Source organism: Canis lupus, chromosome 29 (genome assembly GCF_048164855.1).
Source record: "Canis lupus baileyi chromosome 29, mCanLup2.hap1, whole genome shotgun sequence".
In the NCBI taxonomy this organism is placed as follows: Eukaryota; Metazoa; Chordata; class Mammalia; order Carnivora; family Canidae; genus Canis; species Canis lupus.
In genome coordinates this window covers 34,213,877-34,232,191 of record NC_132866.1, presented here as the reverse complement: position 1 = coordinate 34,232,191, position 18,315 = coordinate 34,213,877, and the positions used below count along the sequence as shown (strand labels likewise).

The following is an 18,315-nucleotide window of genomic DNA, read 5'->3' as shown; positions in this document are numbered from 1 at the left end:
CATATAGCTTAGCACCATACATGCAGAGGCTGAATTTATTTGTTCAAAATTCCAACTTGAAAAAGATCACTTTCATTTAGGCTTCTCAGATTGAGTCAGAGCCTTGAAATCCAATTAATCTAGTTAGTTGTGGCAGTAGTGTGGCAGACACTCTTGGTTGGCCTCCCTTATCTCCAGTATCCCCTTATTTCTCTCTATCAGACTTAAAATTGTGCTGAAGACAACATGTCTCTTTAAGAACATATACCTTCCAGGACTCCTTTGAAGCTAGAGTGGCTACAACCTCAGTCTGGACAAAGATATAGGTAAAAGTTTCCTATGTGTGTGTGTGTGTGTGGCAGGGGGCGGGGGGATAAAGTTTCTTATGTGGGGCTTCCAAGAAAGACATTTTTTTCTTTTCTGATAAAAAGAGATGGGTCCAATTGGCACATGAAGTTTGCTCTTTACCTTTCCCTATCTTTCTGTCTGGAGTATGAATACCATATTGGAGGGGTAACAGCCCAACTTTTAATCCTGAGGAAGAAAGTCAGGCATTGAGAGTGGCAGAGGAAGAAGTTAGAAGGAGCCTGGGAATTTGCTGACTTCTTGTAAATAAGGGACCTGATCTGGTCTGGGAAGGTTTCTATGAGGAGCTGAGGTCTGAGCTAAGCCTAGAAGGATGAACAGGAGTTTAATAGGCAAAGGTAGTAGATGGAATGAGAAGAAACAGCATGCGTAAAGACCTCAGGACTGTAGAGAGCAGGGCACTTTTGAGGAACTGAAAGTAGTCCTTTGTGACTGAAATATTGAGCACAAAATTAGGCTGGAGAGGTAAATGGGCCAGATGATGGAAGGCCCTGTGGTCAGTTTATATTAAGAACTTGGGTGTTTGTCTTAAGAACAATGGAAAGTCATTGAAGATTTTAAACCTTTAGCAATGACCTGGTCAGATTTGAGTTTTAAAACTCAATTGCCATTCTATCCTTATGACCCAGAATGAATTGGAGATATGAGGCTAGAGTTGATGTGGGGAGGCTGATTAGGATACCAGATAGAATATGGTAGACAAAGTGAGAACTAATGATAGCTTGGATTCAGGAGGTAACAGTGGAGATAGAGGCAAGTTGTGGTATTTGAATACTATTTAGTAAAATCAACAAGACTTGGTGGTGGGTTAGACAGTGGTTGACAGGTGGGAGAGTTCAAGGAGGACCTCTAGATTTTGGCTTGTAGAACTGGATGGCTGGTTGCGTGGCATTTACTGAGAAAGGAAACATGGAGGAGTCCTGAGTTGGGTGGGGACACTATAAGAAGTTTCCGCTGACCATGTTGACAATGAAGAGCCTTTGAGACACCCATGTGAATATGTGACATAGCAGGTATATGTAGAGGTCTGGCACACAGCAAAGAGGTCAGGGCTAGAGGTATCAGTGTGTAGGTGGTGGACGAAGTTATAAATCATGAATAATTTAGGGAGAAGAGAGAGTGAAAAGAGAAGGAGGCTTAGGACCAAGTTGATATAAAGATGAGTAACCTTGTTCTCATATTCAAGAAGCTTCTAAGAAGCTTGGTAGAAGTGATGAACTATATATATATATGTAAGTAATTATATATATAATTGTATATATAATTATATATATGTATTGTAATACATAATAATGCAATATATGTAAGTATATATATATATATGTAATTACAGTACAGACAGTAAAGGACTTATATCCTACCAGTGCCATTAATGATGCACCCAGAAGAGGGAAATACTATACCAGCTAAGGGGATCAGAGACTGTTTAATGGAGAAGCATTTAAGAACATCTCTGTTTGATAGCTAAAATAAAGTGAGATAGATGAGGGGAGGAATGGGCTTCCAGGTTGAGACTTGAAGAAAGTTTCCAAAGCTGAAAAGCAACACACATTGGGGGAACTTCAGTGTTTTCAGTTTGTTTAAAGATGGTGTGTAAGTAGGGGAGTCATGAAAAGGTGAGCTGGAGCCAGATTGAAGACAGCTGTAAATGCCAGGCTGGGATACTTTACCTGTACAAGTGGGAGCCAAGGTAAGGTTTGTATGTAAATGGAGGAGAAGGTGACATAATGATGCAGTGATTGAAGAAGACTCCTCTGGTTTCCCACATGAATTGCACTGGAGAGTGTCAATACTGGAGGCAGGGAGACCAAGGGAGGCTGGGGTGAAGTATCTCAGAGATTGTTTAAATGCCACAACTTAGCCCACTTAGCTAGTTAGCACAATAAAAAGGAGATTTAGTTAAAAAAAAATGACAATCTTGAGCCTTTCCATTGTCTTAAAATAATCCTGGAATTCAAATTGGTTCACAGGAGATGGACAGTCATCAGGCTTTCTTTGTGTGTCTCTCTCCTTGTAGACACATGATCTCTTGCCTTTGCTTTTCTCAGCACTGTATTCTTTGCAGACCAGTTTTTTCTGAGAGGCTCTTGGCTCCTGCTCTCCCTTTACCATCGTTTGCATGGGGGTTGGGTTGCTGTGACATTTGCTCTGACCTGAATCCACTTCTAGATCTTATAGCCCCAGAGCACACTATCATTTGCCACCAGCTCTACAATGATCATGGCATAAAGATATGCTGTACTTTTGGGTGACAAAGCAGACTCCAAATTGAAATCCTAGTCACAATCAATGTAATAATATAACAGATCTTTTCACATTTCCTATTGATGGGACACCATAGCATTTGTACATATTTGTTGGCATGATTTGACTCACATTCTTTCTACATTTGTGCGATACATTATTTCCTGCTCCCTGAATGAGAGAAGGAACCATGTTTGTCTTGTCCACCACTGTATCTATTGCTATGTAAAAAATTACCCCAAAACTTGCTGCCTTAAAGCAAAAATAGATATTAATCATCTCACACTTTCTGTGGGTTGGGAATTTTGGAGAAGCTTGGCCAGGTGGCTTTGCTTGGGGTCTTTCATGAATTTGCAGTCAAAATGTTGCTGGGCTTGCAGTCATCTGAAGGCTTGATTGAAACTGGATGATCCCCTTCCAAAGTGGCTCTCTTGCAAGGTGGCTGTTGGAGGAAGGCCTAAGTTCCTCACCACATGGACTTTTATGTAAGGCTGCTCAAGTGTCCTCATAACAGGGCATCTGGTTTTCCCCAGAGTGAGTGATCCAAGAGAGATCAAGGAAGAAGCCACATTGCCTTTTATGACCTAGTCTAAGAAGTCATAGTGTCACTTTTGCCACATTTTGTTTGTTAAAAGCAAGTCACTAAGTCTTGCCCACACTCAAGGGAGAAGGGTTAGTTTTAAAATTTGAGGAAATAATTGTAAATGATTTTGTAGACATATTTTAAAATCCCATAACCACTATAACTTCAGCACCCGGTACAGTGTCTGACACATAGTGGGTGCTTAGTAAAGGTTTGTGAAAAGAATGGTTATTCTCTCTTCCAAACTTGGATTCACTAGCACTGAGAAAAAGTGGCTTTAAGGCAAGCAGCCACACTAAGGAATGGCCATTTGAGGCTTCACTCGGGTCTAATGTATTCTGTGATGTTGTCCCACCAACAAGTGTTCAGCCATTTTGAGAAGTTGCCTGGCCATTTTCACAGCAAGCGAGCTGCTGGGATTCCTTCAAGTATCTGTACAAAACTAGGAAAAGAAATATGAAGTCTCAGAGGTACATAAAAGTTAATTTTTGCTAGTGAACTAGATCTCTAGTATAATTGTTGTTGGTGTTGTTATTTGAGGAGCAGCTCCTTTATATTTTTTTTGAAGACTTGGAGTCACTGATGTGTGTAAGACTAAGTAGAGTCAAATTAGAGTGGGTACAGTGGGAACACAAATCCCATACAAACTATGGTGGAGGGAGAGCAGAATGGAATTATCTAATAGTTTTTTTTTTAAAGATGTATTTATTTATTTGAGAGAGAGAGTGCATATGCACACTTGAGCAGGGGGAGGGGCAGAGGAGAGGGAGAGAAGGAAGGACAGAAGCAGATTCCCCACTGAACGTGGAGCCTTACATAGGGCTTGATTTCACAACCTTAAGATCATGACCTGAGCTGAAATCAAGAGTTGGATGCTTGACCCACTGAACCACCCAGGTGCCCCCTAATAGTTTTTTTTTAAATCCCTTTTCTTCCAAGAGAAAAGAAGGTGAATAGTAGTTGTGGCAGTGGTGGATGTGTGCCACACAGCTGTCCCTTCAAGAAAGAGCCTGGGAGGAGCACACTTAGTTGCAACACCTATGGCATCCACCACTGATTTGAAGTGGAGGCTGTGCTCTTCCTTGGCAGCCCCAAGTCTATGACAGAACATGGTGAGGGCAAGGTTAGCTTCCTGTCTAATGTGGGTCTTCTTGGATGAGCAGTCTTTGTACTCGAAAGTTCCATACTGAGATCTTCAATCACTGAATGCTTCAGTGTGTCTCATTGCCTCTGTCACTGTCATTCTCAGGGGTGGGCCACAGACCCTGACCCAAGCTTTACTGCCACTACTGCTGGAAATGTGTTGTGGCTGTCCCTGATCACATTCACCCGGCCATCAGAATGGCTTCTCTGCAGTCCTCAAGATCCTTCCTCCTTTTCCCTCTGCTCCACTCATCACCTTCTACTTCTTCTTTCACCTCCCTCACCCTTCTCCACTTCTCCTTCCCTTTTTTCTCCTTCTTTCTCCATCTCTGTCTCTCTCTTATCTCTGTGTCCATCTCCATTATCCCCAACCTTCCACTTCTCCATATCTCCTCTCTGTCTCTCATCTTTTCTCTCTCATCTCTGTCTCCATCTCTCGTCTTTCCTCTCTCATCTCCATCACCATCTCTTATTTTCATTTCCATCTCTCATATCCATCTCCAGCTCCATTTCACATCTCCATTTTCATCTCCATCTCTCACCTTTGTCTCCATCTCTCATCTCCATCTTTATCTCCATCTCATAGTTTCATCTCCATTCTTCATCTCTGTCTCTGTTTCCATCTCTATCTCTATCTCCATCTCTCATCTTTGTCTCCATCTCCATCTCTGTCTCCATCTCCATTTCCATCCCTATCCTTATCTGTCATCTCCAGTTCTCATCTCTCCTCTCCATCTCTATCTCCATTTGTCATCTGCTTGTCTCCATCTCTGTCTTCATTTCCATATCCATTTCTGCTTCCATCTGTTATCTCCATTTCTCATCTCTCATCTCCATCTCTATCTCCATGTCTTAATCTATCATCTCTGTCTCCATTTCCATCTCTCTTTTCCATCTCTATGTCTATCTGTCATCTCCATTTCTCATCTCTATCTCTATCTCCATTTCCATCATCTCTATCTCTGTCCTTCAACCTTTCCCTTTTCACTGGATCACTGTCCTTGTCAAGTAGCTGTACTAAATCTTCCTCATTAAAGAAATCTGTGACCCAAGTATCTCTCTTTAACTTCTTTTCAATCTTTTTCTGAACTTCAGAAAAATCTAGTTTTTTTCCTCACATCTTATTTTTTTTAAAGATTTATTTATTTATTTATTTATTTATTTATTTATTTATTTATTTATTATAGACATAGAGAGAGAGAGAGAGAGGCAGAGACACAGGAGGAGGGAGAAGTAGGCTCTATGCTCTCCCTCTTCCTCAGCTCCTTTACCCACCACCCCCTTGCTTGTGCTCTCTCAAATAAAGAAAGAAATAAAAATTTTTAAGAAATTTATAATGTCCCAAACTGAATTTATCTTTTCCTCAAAGTTGCATCTTCTCCTGAGTGTCCTGACTCAGAGATGGGCTCCATCATCCACTGGCTTCTCCATCTCACCTTGGAAATTATCCTGGAGGCTTGCTCCAGCTTGTAAGCTCCTACCTGATTTTAGTCTCAAGTTCCTGTCCATTATGCTTTTTTGATAGCTAGCACATGGCTCATTTCTCTTTTTTTTTTTTTCTTGCTGTCACTACCTTGGTTTAGTTTGCATCTCTTTTAGCTTGAATTATTATGTCTAATAATGACAACAAGCATTTATAGAGTGCTTATTGTGTGCCAGGCCCTTACATAATGCCTTCTAGTCCTACTCTTCAATCTGTTCTGATTCCAGAAAGACCTCTATAAACACAAATGTAGCAGGTATAATAAATGTTTAGTCCCCCAAACTCAGTTGATGACGAAAAATATAACTTTTTTCTATAATTCAGTTTAATGACTATTTTAGACTTTCATTCTGTATGATGGCAGAAAACATAATCTCAAATAATTCTGAGTAAATAACTAATTCCTGCACTGTGCCTTTTTATTTACTATATCTTAATATAATAATTATTTATTTATTTATTTATTTATTTATTTATTTATTGAGAGAGAGAGAGGCAGAGACACAGGCAGAGGGAGAAGCAGGCCCCACGCAGGGACCCCAATGTGGGACTCGATCTGGGGTCTCCAGGATCACACCCCGGGCTGCAGGCAGTGCCAAACTGCTGCACCACCGGGGCTGCCCTAATTCTTTTTTTTTTTTTAAGATTTTATTTATTTATTCATGAGAGACACAGAGAGAGAGACAGAGACAGGCAGAGACATAGGCAGAGGGAGAAGCAGGCTCCATGCAGGGAGCCTGATGTGGAACTGGATCCTGGAACTCTGGGATCATGCCCTGGGCTGAAGGAAGATGCTCAACCACTGAGCCACCCAGGCATCCCAATATAATAATTCTTAATACTACTACTAATATTGAGACTGTCATCATTTTTATTGGCAGTATAGTATTCTGGTATATGAATATGCCAAAACATTTATCCAGTTTCTTATAGATGGACCTTTAGATCATTTGCAGTCTTTTGCTATTACAAATCGAGGATACATTTGTCTGTATTACTTTAGGGTAAAATCTCTGAAATGGAAATCCTGGATTGAAGGGTATATGCATTATAAATTTTAATAGCTATTGCTGAGTTACCCTCTAAAGAGCTTGTACCAATTTATACTCCCACAAATAACATATGGAAATGCTGTTTCCCATCATCAGCATCAATAGTGGGTATTGTGAAACTTTTAAATACTTGCCTTATTTTGTCTTTTCTTTTTTACAAGATTTTATTTATTTATTTGAGAGAGAAAGCATAAGCAGGGAGAATGGCAGGAGGGGGGAGATGCAAGCGATGCCGGGCTCGATCCCAGAACCCTGGGATAATGACCTAAGCCAAAGGTAGATGCTTACCCAACTGGCCCACCCAGTTGCCTCACCTTATTTTGTCTTAATTATATTTCTTTAATTGAGGGTGAGTATTTTTTTCATTATATACTGTTTTTAAACCTTTATTTTCCCACCAAGTTTAATATGAATGTCTTTTCATTCAAATAGATATTCATCACTCCAGATGTACTTTTATAAGTTTAGTTTGTACTTACAAATCTATAAGACCACGCCAGGCAGAAATCTTTCTTGAAATAAGAATGAAGTATTTGTTACGAAGAACTCTTAGGTGGATTCTAAGTCTTAGAATAAACAATAAACCAAGAGTCTAAGCCAGATGTTCCCCCAAAACATATAATGTGAACCAAATTCAAGTTATATATGTAATTTTAGGTTTTCTAATAGCTACATTAAAAAGGTGAGAGGAAACAGATGAACTTAAGTCAACAATATGTTTTTAACCCAACATATTCAAAATAGTGTCATTTTAATATACAATTGATATGAAATTATTAACAAAATATTTTACATTCTCTTTTTGTCCTAAGTCTTCTAAATCTAGTGTGTATTTTACTCTTACAAAACATCTCAATTTGACTAGCCACATTTCAAGTGCTCAATAGGCACATGTGGCTGGTGGCTACTGTTAGGGGACTAGTTGTAAAGAAACTTCTCAGTGCATAGAAGCTACAGTTAACACTTAAATAGCTTAAACTTGAGCATGACAACTTGCCTAGTGTTTTGAGGCCACATTCAGTGCCTTTAGAGAGGAGGTACTCAAAGTTTATTTTTCTAATTGAGTTATTTTTATTTTTTCAATTGAATGTTGGTACTTGTTTTATGTAGATATGGTCAAAATACCTCATTGTAGCAATGAATCATTTTGTTAGTCATAAAACAAAAAAACAATTCATACATTTTACTTTGTTTCTCAGAAATGAGAGATGTTTTAAGAATGTGTTTTCATAACATTTGCCAAAATTTTTCATCACACAATAGCTTTTTTTCCCCCCCTCTTCCTTTTGGACAACTATTGAATTGATGAAGCTTTTAAGATAGGTAGGAACAGATGTGTTGACTCAATTTGGGAGGCAAAAACATTTTTACTTGAAGAGAAGCCCTCAGGGGAATGGCAGTCTCCTAGGAGTGTTTAAAATCTAGTTGTAGGAAGTCCTGAGTCTTGAGCAGGTGTTGTGATTGAATTAAGAACCAGCAGAGCTTGGGCAAACTCTGACAGTCCTCCAAATACCACAATGCAATATTAGGACCAGGCTCCCTAACCTGACATTTCTGAAGAGGGTTTACATTTCAATTAGTTGCCCAAAATTTAGCCTTATAATTGGCCCTTTAAGCAAATGTTAATCTAATTTATTTATCTTTAATTTTAATGTTCCAAAATCTACTTTAGGGAAGGAAAGAATAATGCTCTGCACATTTATGTAGGTGCTTTATAATATGATGTGAGAAAGAAATTCTTTTATTTTCTTTTTTTGGAGGGGAGTAGGGGAGAGGCAGAGGAAGAAAGAGAGAGAGAGAGAATCTTACGCAGGCTCTATGCTCAGTGCAGAACCCCACATGGAGCTTGATCTCATGATCTGGAGATCATGACCTGAGCTGAAATCAAGAGTCAGATGCTTAACCAACTGAGCCACCCAAGCACCCCAAAACTATTTTCATTAAAATGATATTAATGTTCAATTCAAACATGGGAGCCCTAATACATTAGAAATGGACTTGGAAAACAGCAAGTGGAAAAGCTGTAAATACTACCTCATTCAATTCAATCCAATCCATTCCTCTTACAAATTTAGAAAACAAACTCAGAAAGGTGGAGACACCTGCTTAAATCATATAGCAATTCAGAGGTCTGGATTTTGGGCGTTCTGGTTCTCTGGAGTATGAATTATAGCATTATATAACAATTACTGAGCACTTACTAAGTGCAAGGCTCTGGGCTAAGTGATTTTATTTCTTTTTTAAAAAAATTAAATATTTTATTTATTTTTTAGAGAGAGTGCACATGAGAGAGAAAGAGAGAGAGAGTAGAAGCAGGAACAGAGGGAAAGGAAGAAGGAGAGGGAGAAGAAGGCAGGGAGCCCGATGTGGGGCTCCATCCCAGGACCCTGGAATCACGACCTGAGTGAAGGCAGGTGCTTAACTGACTGAGCCACCCAGGAGCCCCTAAGTGATTTTCATAGATGTCAGTGATTCACACAATCTTTGCAATATAAAGCATTTCACATTTAAAAGATAAAAAGCATCACTCTTCTCTAATGATTTTTTTCTTGAAACTTCATTTGTTTTCTTAAACAGAAGTTGCTGACGCATAAGGTAGCCAGAGTCAGAGTCTGCAACGGATACTTAGGTATACTCCACTGGGCTGTGTTTTGATGGCTAAATAAACAATAACTTATGCACAACTCAAGCCTAATATATTTCTACTAAGGTTGCAGAGAGGTTTGGAAAGCACAGCTTTTTTCCCTTTTCCTTCCTTTAGTTTGTTCACTAATGACTTCTTCCCTCTTTTCCTGCCTTTTTATCTTTCCTCCCTCCCACCTTCCCTTCCTCCCTCTATCCCCCACTTTCTCCTTCTCTCTCCCTCTCTTCTTCCTTCCTTCCATCCTAAAGTGATGATACTAAGGGCATTTTCTGCTGAGATTCTAAACATGTTTTGATTTGTCTTGGACATAAAGAATGTTGGACATGCAAGGGTCTTAGGCATCATCTGAAGAAAAGCAGAGGCTCAGGGAGGTAGGGGATTTTATCTGAGGTCAACTAAATGAAACTGTACTGAGGTCAGAAAGCTACTACATAGCTAGAATCCAGTCAGCCCCAAGTGGAAAGCCATCAGAATAGCAAAGGTAATGTCTCATTGTTTCTGGAGGTGTCAATATTTTTTTTAAATAACATGATTCAATCTCAAACCAGCAAGTTCCCTTTCTTCATTTGAAGGAAGCCAGGATCCCTTGTCAGGAGCCTCAGAATGAAAAGCAAGTATCTAATGATACTCAGTACTTCAAAATCCCTAGAGTTGAGGGCCATGTAGCCAGTGGGGCTTACACAGATTCGGTTCTCAGAAATACGAGGGTCAGGACTTGGGAAAGCCACAAGGGGAAAAAATGACTTTTATTAACCTGTGCCTTAAGGCTCTTTAAATCACTAGACTGTGGAAAAAAACCAACCCATTAAGAAGCCCTAAGGAGGGAAAACTTGAAACTGGTTTTCACATTGGAAGTCCAGTGTTTCAGATCCATTGCCTTCAGTGACAGGCTGGTGAGGTGTTCAGCACCAGGACCTTCACTTAACATCCTAATGACTGCAGCAAAGGAACCTCCAAAGTCATTTCCAGGCCTTGTTTTCTCCTTTTGTTAAACAAGAGGATTGGTCCAAATGGCCAGTCTATCTATAAAGTACTACCATGTGACTCTATAATCATATTAAAATAATAAAATAACATCTGATTCATTAATTTTTTATCATTCTGATTTTATTTTTTTCCATCCTAGTTTGGGCCTTGGCTGAACCGGCTTAAAATGAGGGGAATACCTTTGAAGGTCTAAATTACTTGTAGAGACTTTATCTCACAATTTCTCCCAAAGAATGTTAGAGCTGCTGCATTTCTCAGAGATCCTTGCCTAGAAAACAATCTAGAAGCAGAACATTAGGAACGCCTGGGTGGCTCAGCAGTTGGGTATCTGCCTTTGGCTGGGGTCATGATCCCGGGGTCCTGGGATTGAGTCCTGCATCAGGCTCCCTACGGGGAGCCTGCTTCTCCCTCTGCTTATGTCTCTGCCTCTCTCTGTGTGTCTCTCATGAATAAATAAATAAAATCTTTAAAAAAAAAAAAAAGCAAAACACTATTAGAGGTTTAGCAGTGTTTTCTGGAATGATCCTCAATGTGCTTAGAATAGGGCCAGACTCCTTTCCATGGCCTGCAAGGTCCCTACCCAATCTGGCACCTCTGTACTTTCCAGGCTTATGTCATAAGTCTCTCTCCTCCTCATTCAATTTATTCTGACACACACGTGGCCTTCCTTTAGCTCCTGAAAGCACCAACCTCTTTCCCCACTCAAGACCTCGATAGGGCCAATTGTCTCTGCTGAAACTCTCTTCCCTCACTCTTGGTCTGCTTGGATGACTCAGGCCTAAACATTACATATGTGATCGGGGAAGTGACCACCCCATCCAAGACCAAAATCAGGCCACCCTGTCCTTCTCTCTTCAGAGCACTCAATATAATTTGTGGTTTACACGCATTTGTATGTTTCCTTTCATATCTGTCTCCCCAAGTCGTCCTTGAGGGAAGGGGCTGATTCTTTCTTGGTTCGCCCTTGTATTTCCCAGCATTTAGTACGCACTCAACAACTACTTGCTAAATTAATGAATGAATGAATGGAGTCCTAGAAAATTCCCAACACAGGCAGCTCTTATTGGTTGTTTGTATATGACACAATTTATGAGACCACTTAGTGAAACCGTCACTCTGACCTTGTTCTGGCATCGTGGAAATAGCAACTGGTCCTTCAGTAAGTTGGCAACATTTCCAACGTGTGTTTACTCAGGCTGAATCAACCTCTTTAATGACTCAGTGGGAACGCAACCTCAGTGGCCCCAATGTGAGTTCTTGGTTGACTGTGGGGATGGTCTCCTGGCCAAGAAGATTCCTGAGATTTCGAGTTTGAGCTAAAGGATCCTTAAGACAAAAATCAAGTGAATCTTCCGTGACTGATATTGGCTATGAATAAAAGTCAGAATTAAGTCATCTGTGGAAATGCTACATCCTCACCCGACTGCAGTCGGTTTTCTTAGCTGTTGCTGGAGCCCCACGGAAAAGGGCTTATTTATTAAGAATGAAATCGTTCTTTTCAAATTCGGTAGCAATCATGTCTCTCTCTCTCTCTCTCTCTCTCTTTTTTTTCTTCCAGTCCATGGAAAGTGTTATCTCAGGCAGCTCTGTGCAGGAAGTTGGGTTTATCACTTCCTCACAGTTGCAGTTTGTCTAGGACTTAACTACATGCTATCAGATTACATCAAAATGTAGGCCTTTGTGTGTTTAACTCATCAAAGGAGTGGACCCTTAGGACTTGATATCACTTCACTGCATATGCAGCCATGTAGCAAAACAAAGCCTATCTAAACAGGACAGAACTATTTCTGTTGTGTGGCGGCTCTGCTAGCTCGAGCTTGCAGAAATGGTCGGGTTTCAGGTGTCTGCAGTGTTTCACTTCTTGTTTTTATATTTATCTCTTTTTAGAATTGCAGTCATTTGCCTGGTTGTGTGCAAGGAAGGAAAACCAAAATATTACCTACGAGGGAGGAGACAAGATTGGTCCAATCCCCAGGGTCAGTTGGAGGCAGTACTAACCTTTACCTCATCATCTGGATTTTCACTTGAAAGCTGAAGTTGCTGTGGTCCTAGTCCCGGCTCTGGACGGACCACACAGGGGGTTTGAATCCTGGCTCCTCTGTCTGCCCTGGGGCAAGTTGTTTCACCTCTGTGAGCTTCAGTTTCTCTGTCTGAAAAATGGAAAAATAATAGCACCTGCCTCATAGCCTTATGAAATAAACAATAGGGATTAAATAATGTATGGGAGGCCCACCAGGCTTGTAAAGCCCGAGGGCTACTGAAGGCCCCACCATGCTCTGCAGAGGGGCTGGGCAAGCTGGCAGCCCCGCAGTCCCAGGCTGGCTCAAGTTTCTCAGGCTGCACTTCCACCTTTGGGGCCTCAGTGCTAGTTTCTTCTCCGCGGAGTTCCCTCTTCTCTGCGGTGGGCTGGCTGCCAGATGCTGCCTCTATTGGCAGCCACAGGAAGCCGATGCAACTGTGAAGTAATACTTCTGCCCCAGGGCTGGCTCCGCCCTGTTGACCAAGGGTTTTAGATCTGCTCAGCCAACTTCTTTTAATGTCTTGCCTAAAAAGGACTTCTCACTCAGCTCTGCGGACTGGGTAATGGCTGATTGCCCTAGAGGGCTCAGACAAATAGCTTTTGGGGATAGAAAGGGTAAAGGGATCTTCTTTCTCCCAGCCCAATGCTTCAGGAGTTGGGGGTGCCATCTTGCTGCAACTCTCCCATATGATGATCATTTACCAAAATCAAATGTCAAAGGAAAACGGATGGGCATGATTCTATAAAATCCCTCCAAGCCAGTGGGGTATAATGAGATACTCTTAAAAAAATTATTTGCATCAAGGCAGTATGCAAATCTTCACAGACCTCTGACTGGAAAGAAATTAAGTTACACCTAAAAAACTGTATAATTTAAGAAGGTAAATGTTTTCTTTTTTCCTTTTTTAAAACCTGAAACCATTCTAAATAGGAAATTGAAACAAGCATAATGCTTTATTGCTTCTTTATACTAGAGTTATTCACTGATGGCTTCCTACCTCTTGGTTTCCTCCCTTCTGGCTTCTGAGGTGGCAGATGCCCTGTGAGCTACACTTCACCTCAGCTGTTCAGATCTCTTCAGAGCCACAACCACCCTCCATTCAGTGCCAGCTGGCATTGAGTTGGTGTCAGAGGTTCTCATCCAGTGGATTTTGCCTCTTTGCCTGGCCCCTTTGGGTGAGCTCTTTGGCTATCTCTTTAGCTTTTGTCCCTGGATGCTGTCTCTTGGAACTTCATTTAGCAGCCACTAGGCCAGTCTCAAGCTCTGTACAAGAGACAGGTTCCCAGGCTGGATCTAGCATCTTGGGCTTCATGTTATCTGGGAAGAGTTGAGATATTTGGCTACAACTCTCTTAGAACAGCAGTCAATGCCAATGGAAAACCAGCTCTTTCTGTTGCTTGATTAGCTTAAAATAATTTTTTTCTAATTGCAAAAGCAGTAAATACATAAACATGTGCGTATACACACTCCTAAACACAGAAATATATAAAGTTTAAAGTTGAAGGGCTCCATATCAACTTCCTAGTGGTAATTCTTTGTTATATACTGTACCAGATTTATTTCAGTACATATAAAAGCATTTTTCTTCACCAAAAATAAAAAAGACGAAAGAGAGAATGGAATGCATACCTAGTCTTCCTCAACTTGCATGTTTTCCTTAAGTATATCTTGAATAGATTCAAATGCTAATGTACACAGATTTACCCCATTATTTTGTATGACTGTGGCTATTCCACTGCAGCATAGATTATAAATTATTTACTCAATTCCTTATTCATGGACTTTGGACGATTTGAGGTTTTGTTTTTGTTTTTGGCTTAACTGAACATCCTTGTGTAAACATCTTTGTGTGGATGTGTGAGTATTTCTGTAGAATTGTTGGGTTGGAGGGTATGCACATTTTAAATTTTAATAAACTATGCTAAATTGTGTCCTAGTATACCAGTCGCAATCTACTCAGAAATCTGAGAAGCCCTGTTTCCTCACATACTTATCAACTCTAGTATTACTAAATTTTATAAGTCTACTAGGCAAAAAAAAAAAAAAAAAAAAACTTGTTTATTGGTGTTTTTTTTTTTAATTTTTAGCAAAGTTGAGCATCTTTTGGGATTTTTTTTTACCTATCTGCATTTCATTTTATGTAAGTTTTGTTTGTATCTTTTATCCAATTTTCTGTGGAGTTGTCTGTTTCTTACTGACCAATGTTACAGGATGTTTTCAGAATGCTTACTGAAAAATGGCTTATATTTATTGTTTACTATTCTAAAATACCTAAAGATATCTAAAAATATCTAAAGATAGGGTATTCCCAGGTTGGGCAGTGATTTAGCAGTCTTGGGCATGGATACTTTCTCTGCTACGTTTTATTCAACTTGTCTTTCTTTGTGGTTTCAAGATGGCTACCATAGTTACAGTCATCACATTTTAGACAACTATCTCTAAAGGTCCAAAAAAGGCTCTCTTACCCCAAATCCTCAAGCTTCTCTTTTGATCATGAGGAAAACTTCCCAAGTGGACTCTCTCCACTGAGCACAGAGCCTGGTGTGGGGCTTGATCCCATGACCCTGAGATCATGACCTGAGCCAAAATCAAGAGTTGGATGTCCAACTGACTGAACCACCCAAGTGCCCCCGGACAGCTCTTATTTTATGTTTTTGGATGCTATTATACATGGACTTAAAAAAAATTCATTTCCAATTTTTTGTTGCTTGTATATAGAAATATAACTGATTTTTAAAAAAGATTTTATCTATTTATTCATGAGAGATACAGAGAGAGAAGCAGAGACATAAGGGAGAAGCAGGCTCCCTCTGCGGAGCCTGATGCAGGACTTGATCCCTGGACCTTGGGATCATGACCTGAGCTGAAGGCAGATGCTCAACCACTGAGCCAAACAGGTGCCCCTATAATTGATTTTTGTATGTTGACTTAGTATTCTATGATCTTGCTGTTAGTTTTACTAGATTTTTTGGTAGATTCCTTAGTCTTTTCCACGTAGCTGATCATACTGTTTGTGGATACAGATAATTTTACTTCTTCCTTTCCAATCTGGATGGAAAGGCTCCAGGGTGTAGCCCTATAGGCAGCCAGCTTGATGAGCAATCATGTGGTTTGTATTTCAGATCTGGTAGTTCTTTGACTGGGCTGCCTCAAGCAATGAAAACCTGTCCAATCAATGTAGTGGCCTTTTCTGGCTCTTTGGTTCTATGCATGCTGCTTGTTTTTTCTTTTCCTCCTATTTGAGGATTCCCTTCCTTATTTGATGTGTTCGATTTGAAAAGTGGTTCATTGATAGACAGTTTTTAGGTCTACCTTATCTCTAAAGGATTTTTACTCTGGCTAATGGTCAAACCTGCCATTCTTAGAGTATTGACCACCTTCCCTTTTCCATTTCCTTCTTTGGTTCCATAATGAAGTAATCATTCCCTCCAGACTTACCAGGCAGCTTATCCACTGGCTCTTCCATGATTTTTGCAAGTGACTTTCACTAACCAGTGGTCTCGTGTCTTTTGCAAATGAAGGTCTGGGACATACTTTGCCCTCAGTTCCCAAAACTTTAAATGTCTTTTATTAAGCAACTTGTCATGCTGGGAAAACTATAACTGGTCTCTACTGCTCCCTCACAGTTTTAACTGCTTTAACATTACTGGATAGTAATTGTATCTGATTCTTTGATTCTTTATCTTAATGACTTTTTTTTTTTCTAAGATTTTATTTATTTATTCACAAGAGATACACAGAGAGAGATAGAGGCAGAGACACAGGCAGAGGGAGAAGCAGGCCCCATGCAGGGAGCCTGATGTGAGACTCCATCCCAATCCCGGGTCTCCAGGATCACGCCCCAGGCTGAAGGCAGTGCTAAACCCCTGGGCCACCAGGGCTGCCCTATCTTAATGACTTGTACACTTGCTTTCTTTAAATATTCTATCCTCCAAATATCTCTTATTCTTTCAATTGATTCTAATTATTTTTATATACCTCTCATTTATCTATTTTGGAAGATACTTCTTTTTCTTTTGTAGCTCCTTTCTTTGTTAAAATGAAAGGACAAAATAATACCCACTCAGTAATATTCAATCCAATGATTTTTTAGACCTTCTTTCTGGAAATATAGGCTTAAGATTCTTTAAACTCTTTAAACTTTCTTTAAATGAAACTTTTTTTTTTCTTTTGGCAGATTATGGTGAAAGAACAGTTTGTCATAATTTTACAGAAGGCATACCAGAGGATCAAGATGAACATTGGCTCAGGGAGGATCTACTCTCAACCATAGGGATAATCTTGGATTTTCATTGATCATTCCCTTTTCATTTTTCATTGTCTTTTCTTTCCAGTTTGCTTTTGTATTTCCTTACTTTCATTACCAGGTCATTTTCCTTAATTCCTTCTTTTTGGAAAACAGCATGAATAAATGGAAGGAACACGAATTTTGGAGTATAAATAGACCTGAGTTTCAATACAACTTTGCCTGTTACTAGATGTGCATTCTTGGGTAAGTTATTTACCCTTTGGAACTCTACTGTTTTCTTCTAAGGATTGCCTGTGAAAATACGAATAATATTCATAAGGCATCTAGCACAGTGCCTGGCCCATGGAAGACATATGTTACCTGTGATTATTAACTTTACTACTCTGACTTTCTTGCGCTGCATTTTTTCTGTGATCACTTGCCATTTTTTATTGGGCTTAGATGAATCTATACATTTGTGATCTCTGAAAATAGTGGTTTACCTTCTTTCCTCTTAATATTAGGTCAGCAATATGACATCAGAAAAACAGCTTATGCAGTCAGCCTGAATTACAAGAGAATGAATAAAAGTTGAATGTGTCCAGAATCAGAGTACTAGAGCCTTGATGGATTTTAGAGACCAGCTGCTTCAACTCTTTTTATTTTATAGATGAACAAACTGACATAGCAAAGATAAGCAATTTGCCCAAAGCCCATGGAAGAGCATATGTAGATGTAGATACTGAGATTTCCCCACTTAGGAAAATACTTTATTTTAATTAAGACAAAATTCATAAAACATAAGTTAACCATTTAAAAATGTATAATTCAGTGGCAAACAGTACATTTACAATGTGCAGCCCTCACCTTTATCTATTTCCAAAACATTTTCATCACCCCGTGTTCATTAAGCAGTCACCCCGCCCCATCCTCCCTCATACCAGCCCCTGGTAATCACTAATCTGCTTTCTGTTTCTATGGACTTGCTTATTCTGGACATTTCATGCAAATAGAATCATATACTCTGTGATCTTTTGTGTCTGATCTCTTTTACTCAGTATAACGTCTTCAATTCATACTCATTGTTTAAAAATTCAAACATTAAGGACAGTATAATGAAGAAACTAAAAAAATATTCTGTAATCTCACCTACCTTTGATGAAGACTATTAACAGTGTGGTGATTGTTGCTGTTACCATTGTCTCCCACATAAATGGGTTTACACTATTCACACCTTTTACTTGAATTTGGTTTTTCACTTAAGACTTGTGAAACAGTTTCCTGTGTCAACACACATACAGATCTCTTCATTCTCTTTTATACTTTGTATGTTTTATTATATGGTTAGTCTAGGCTGTTTAACAAACCTGCTGTTGGATATCTTTCTCCCCACCCAATTCTTTGTTAAGTGGAACAGTTTGTACCTTAACCTGCTGAATGCACATTATTTTGGAATCCCAGTATTGGAGAGAAATGAATAGCTTCCATTACTCTGAAGCCAGCTTGGTTACACTGGAAAATTCATACAACAGTAAGAGGTAGATAAACTTTGGGTTGGCTTTAATTTCAGATTCTTTAATTCTTG

General features: G+C 39.7%; 1 long non-coding RNA gene across 2 annotated transcripts in view; it reads left to right on the top strand.

Annotated features, from left to right (window-relative positions):
• Positions 1-17,892, top strand: part of LOC140621136 (uncharacterized) — a 64,358-nt gene extending 46,466 nt beyond the window's left edge. Inside the window, exons 4-6 of one of the 2 annotated variants that reach the window (XR_012020871.1) lie at positions 202-305; positions 16,680-16,994; positions 17,255-17,891. This is a non-coding gene — a long non-coding RNA (uncharacterized lncRNA). Of the gene's footprint in view, positions 1-201; positions 306-16,679 lie in introns of both variants that reach the window. The other variant, XR_012020870.1, reaches the window with a different exon arrangement.
• Positions 17,893-18,315: the final 423 nt, after the last annotated feature.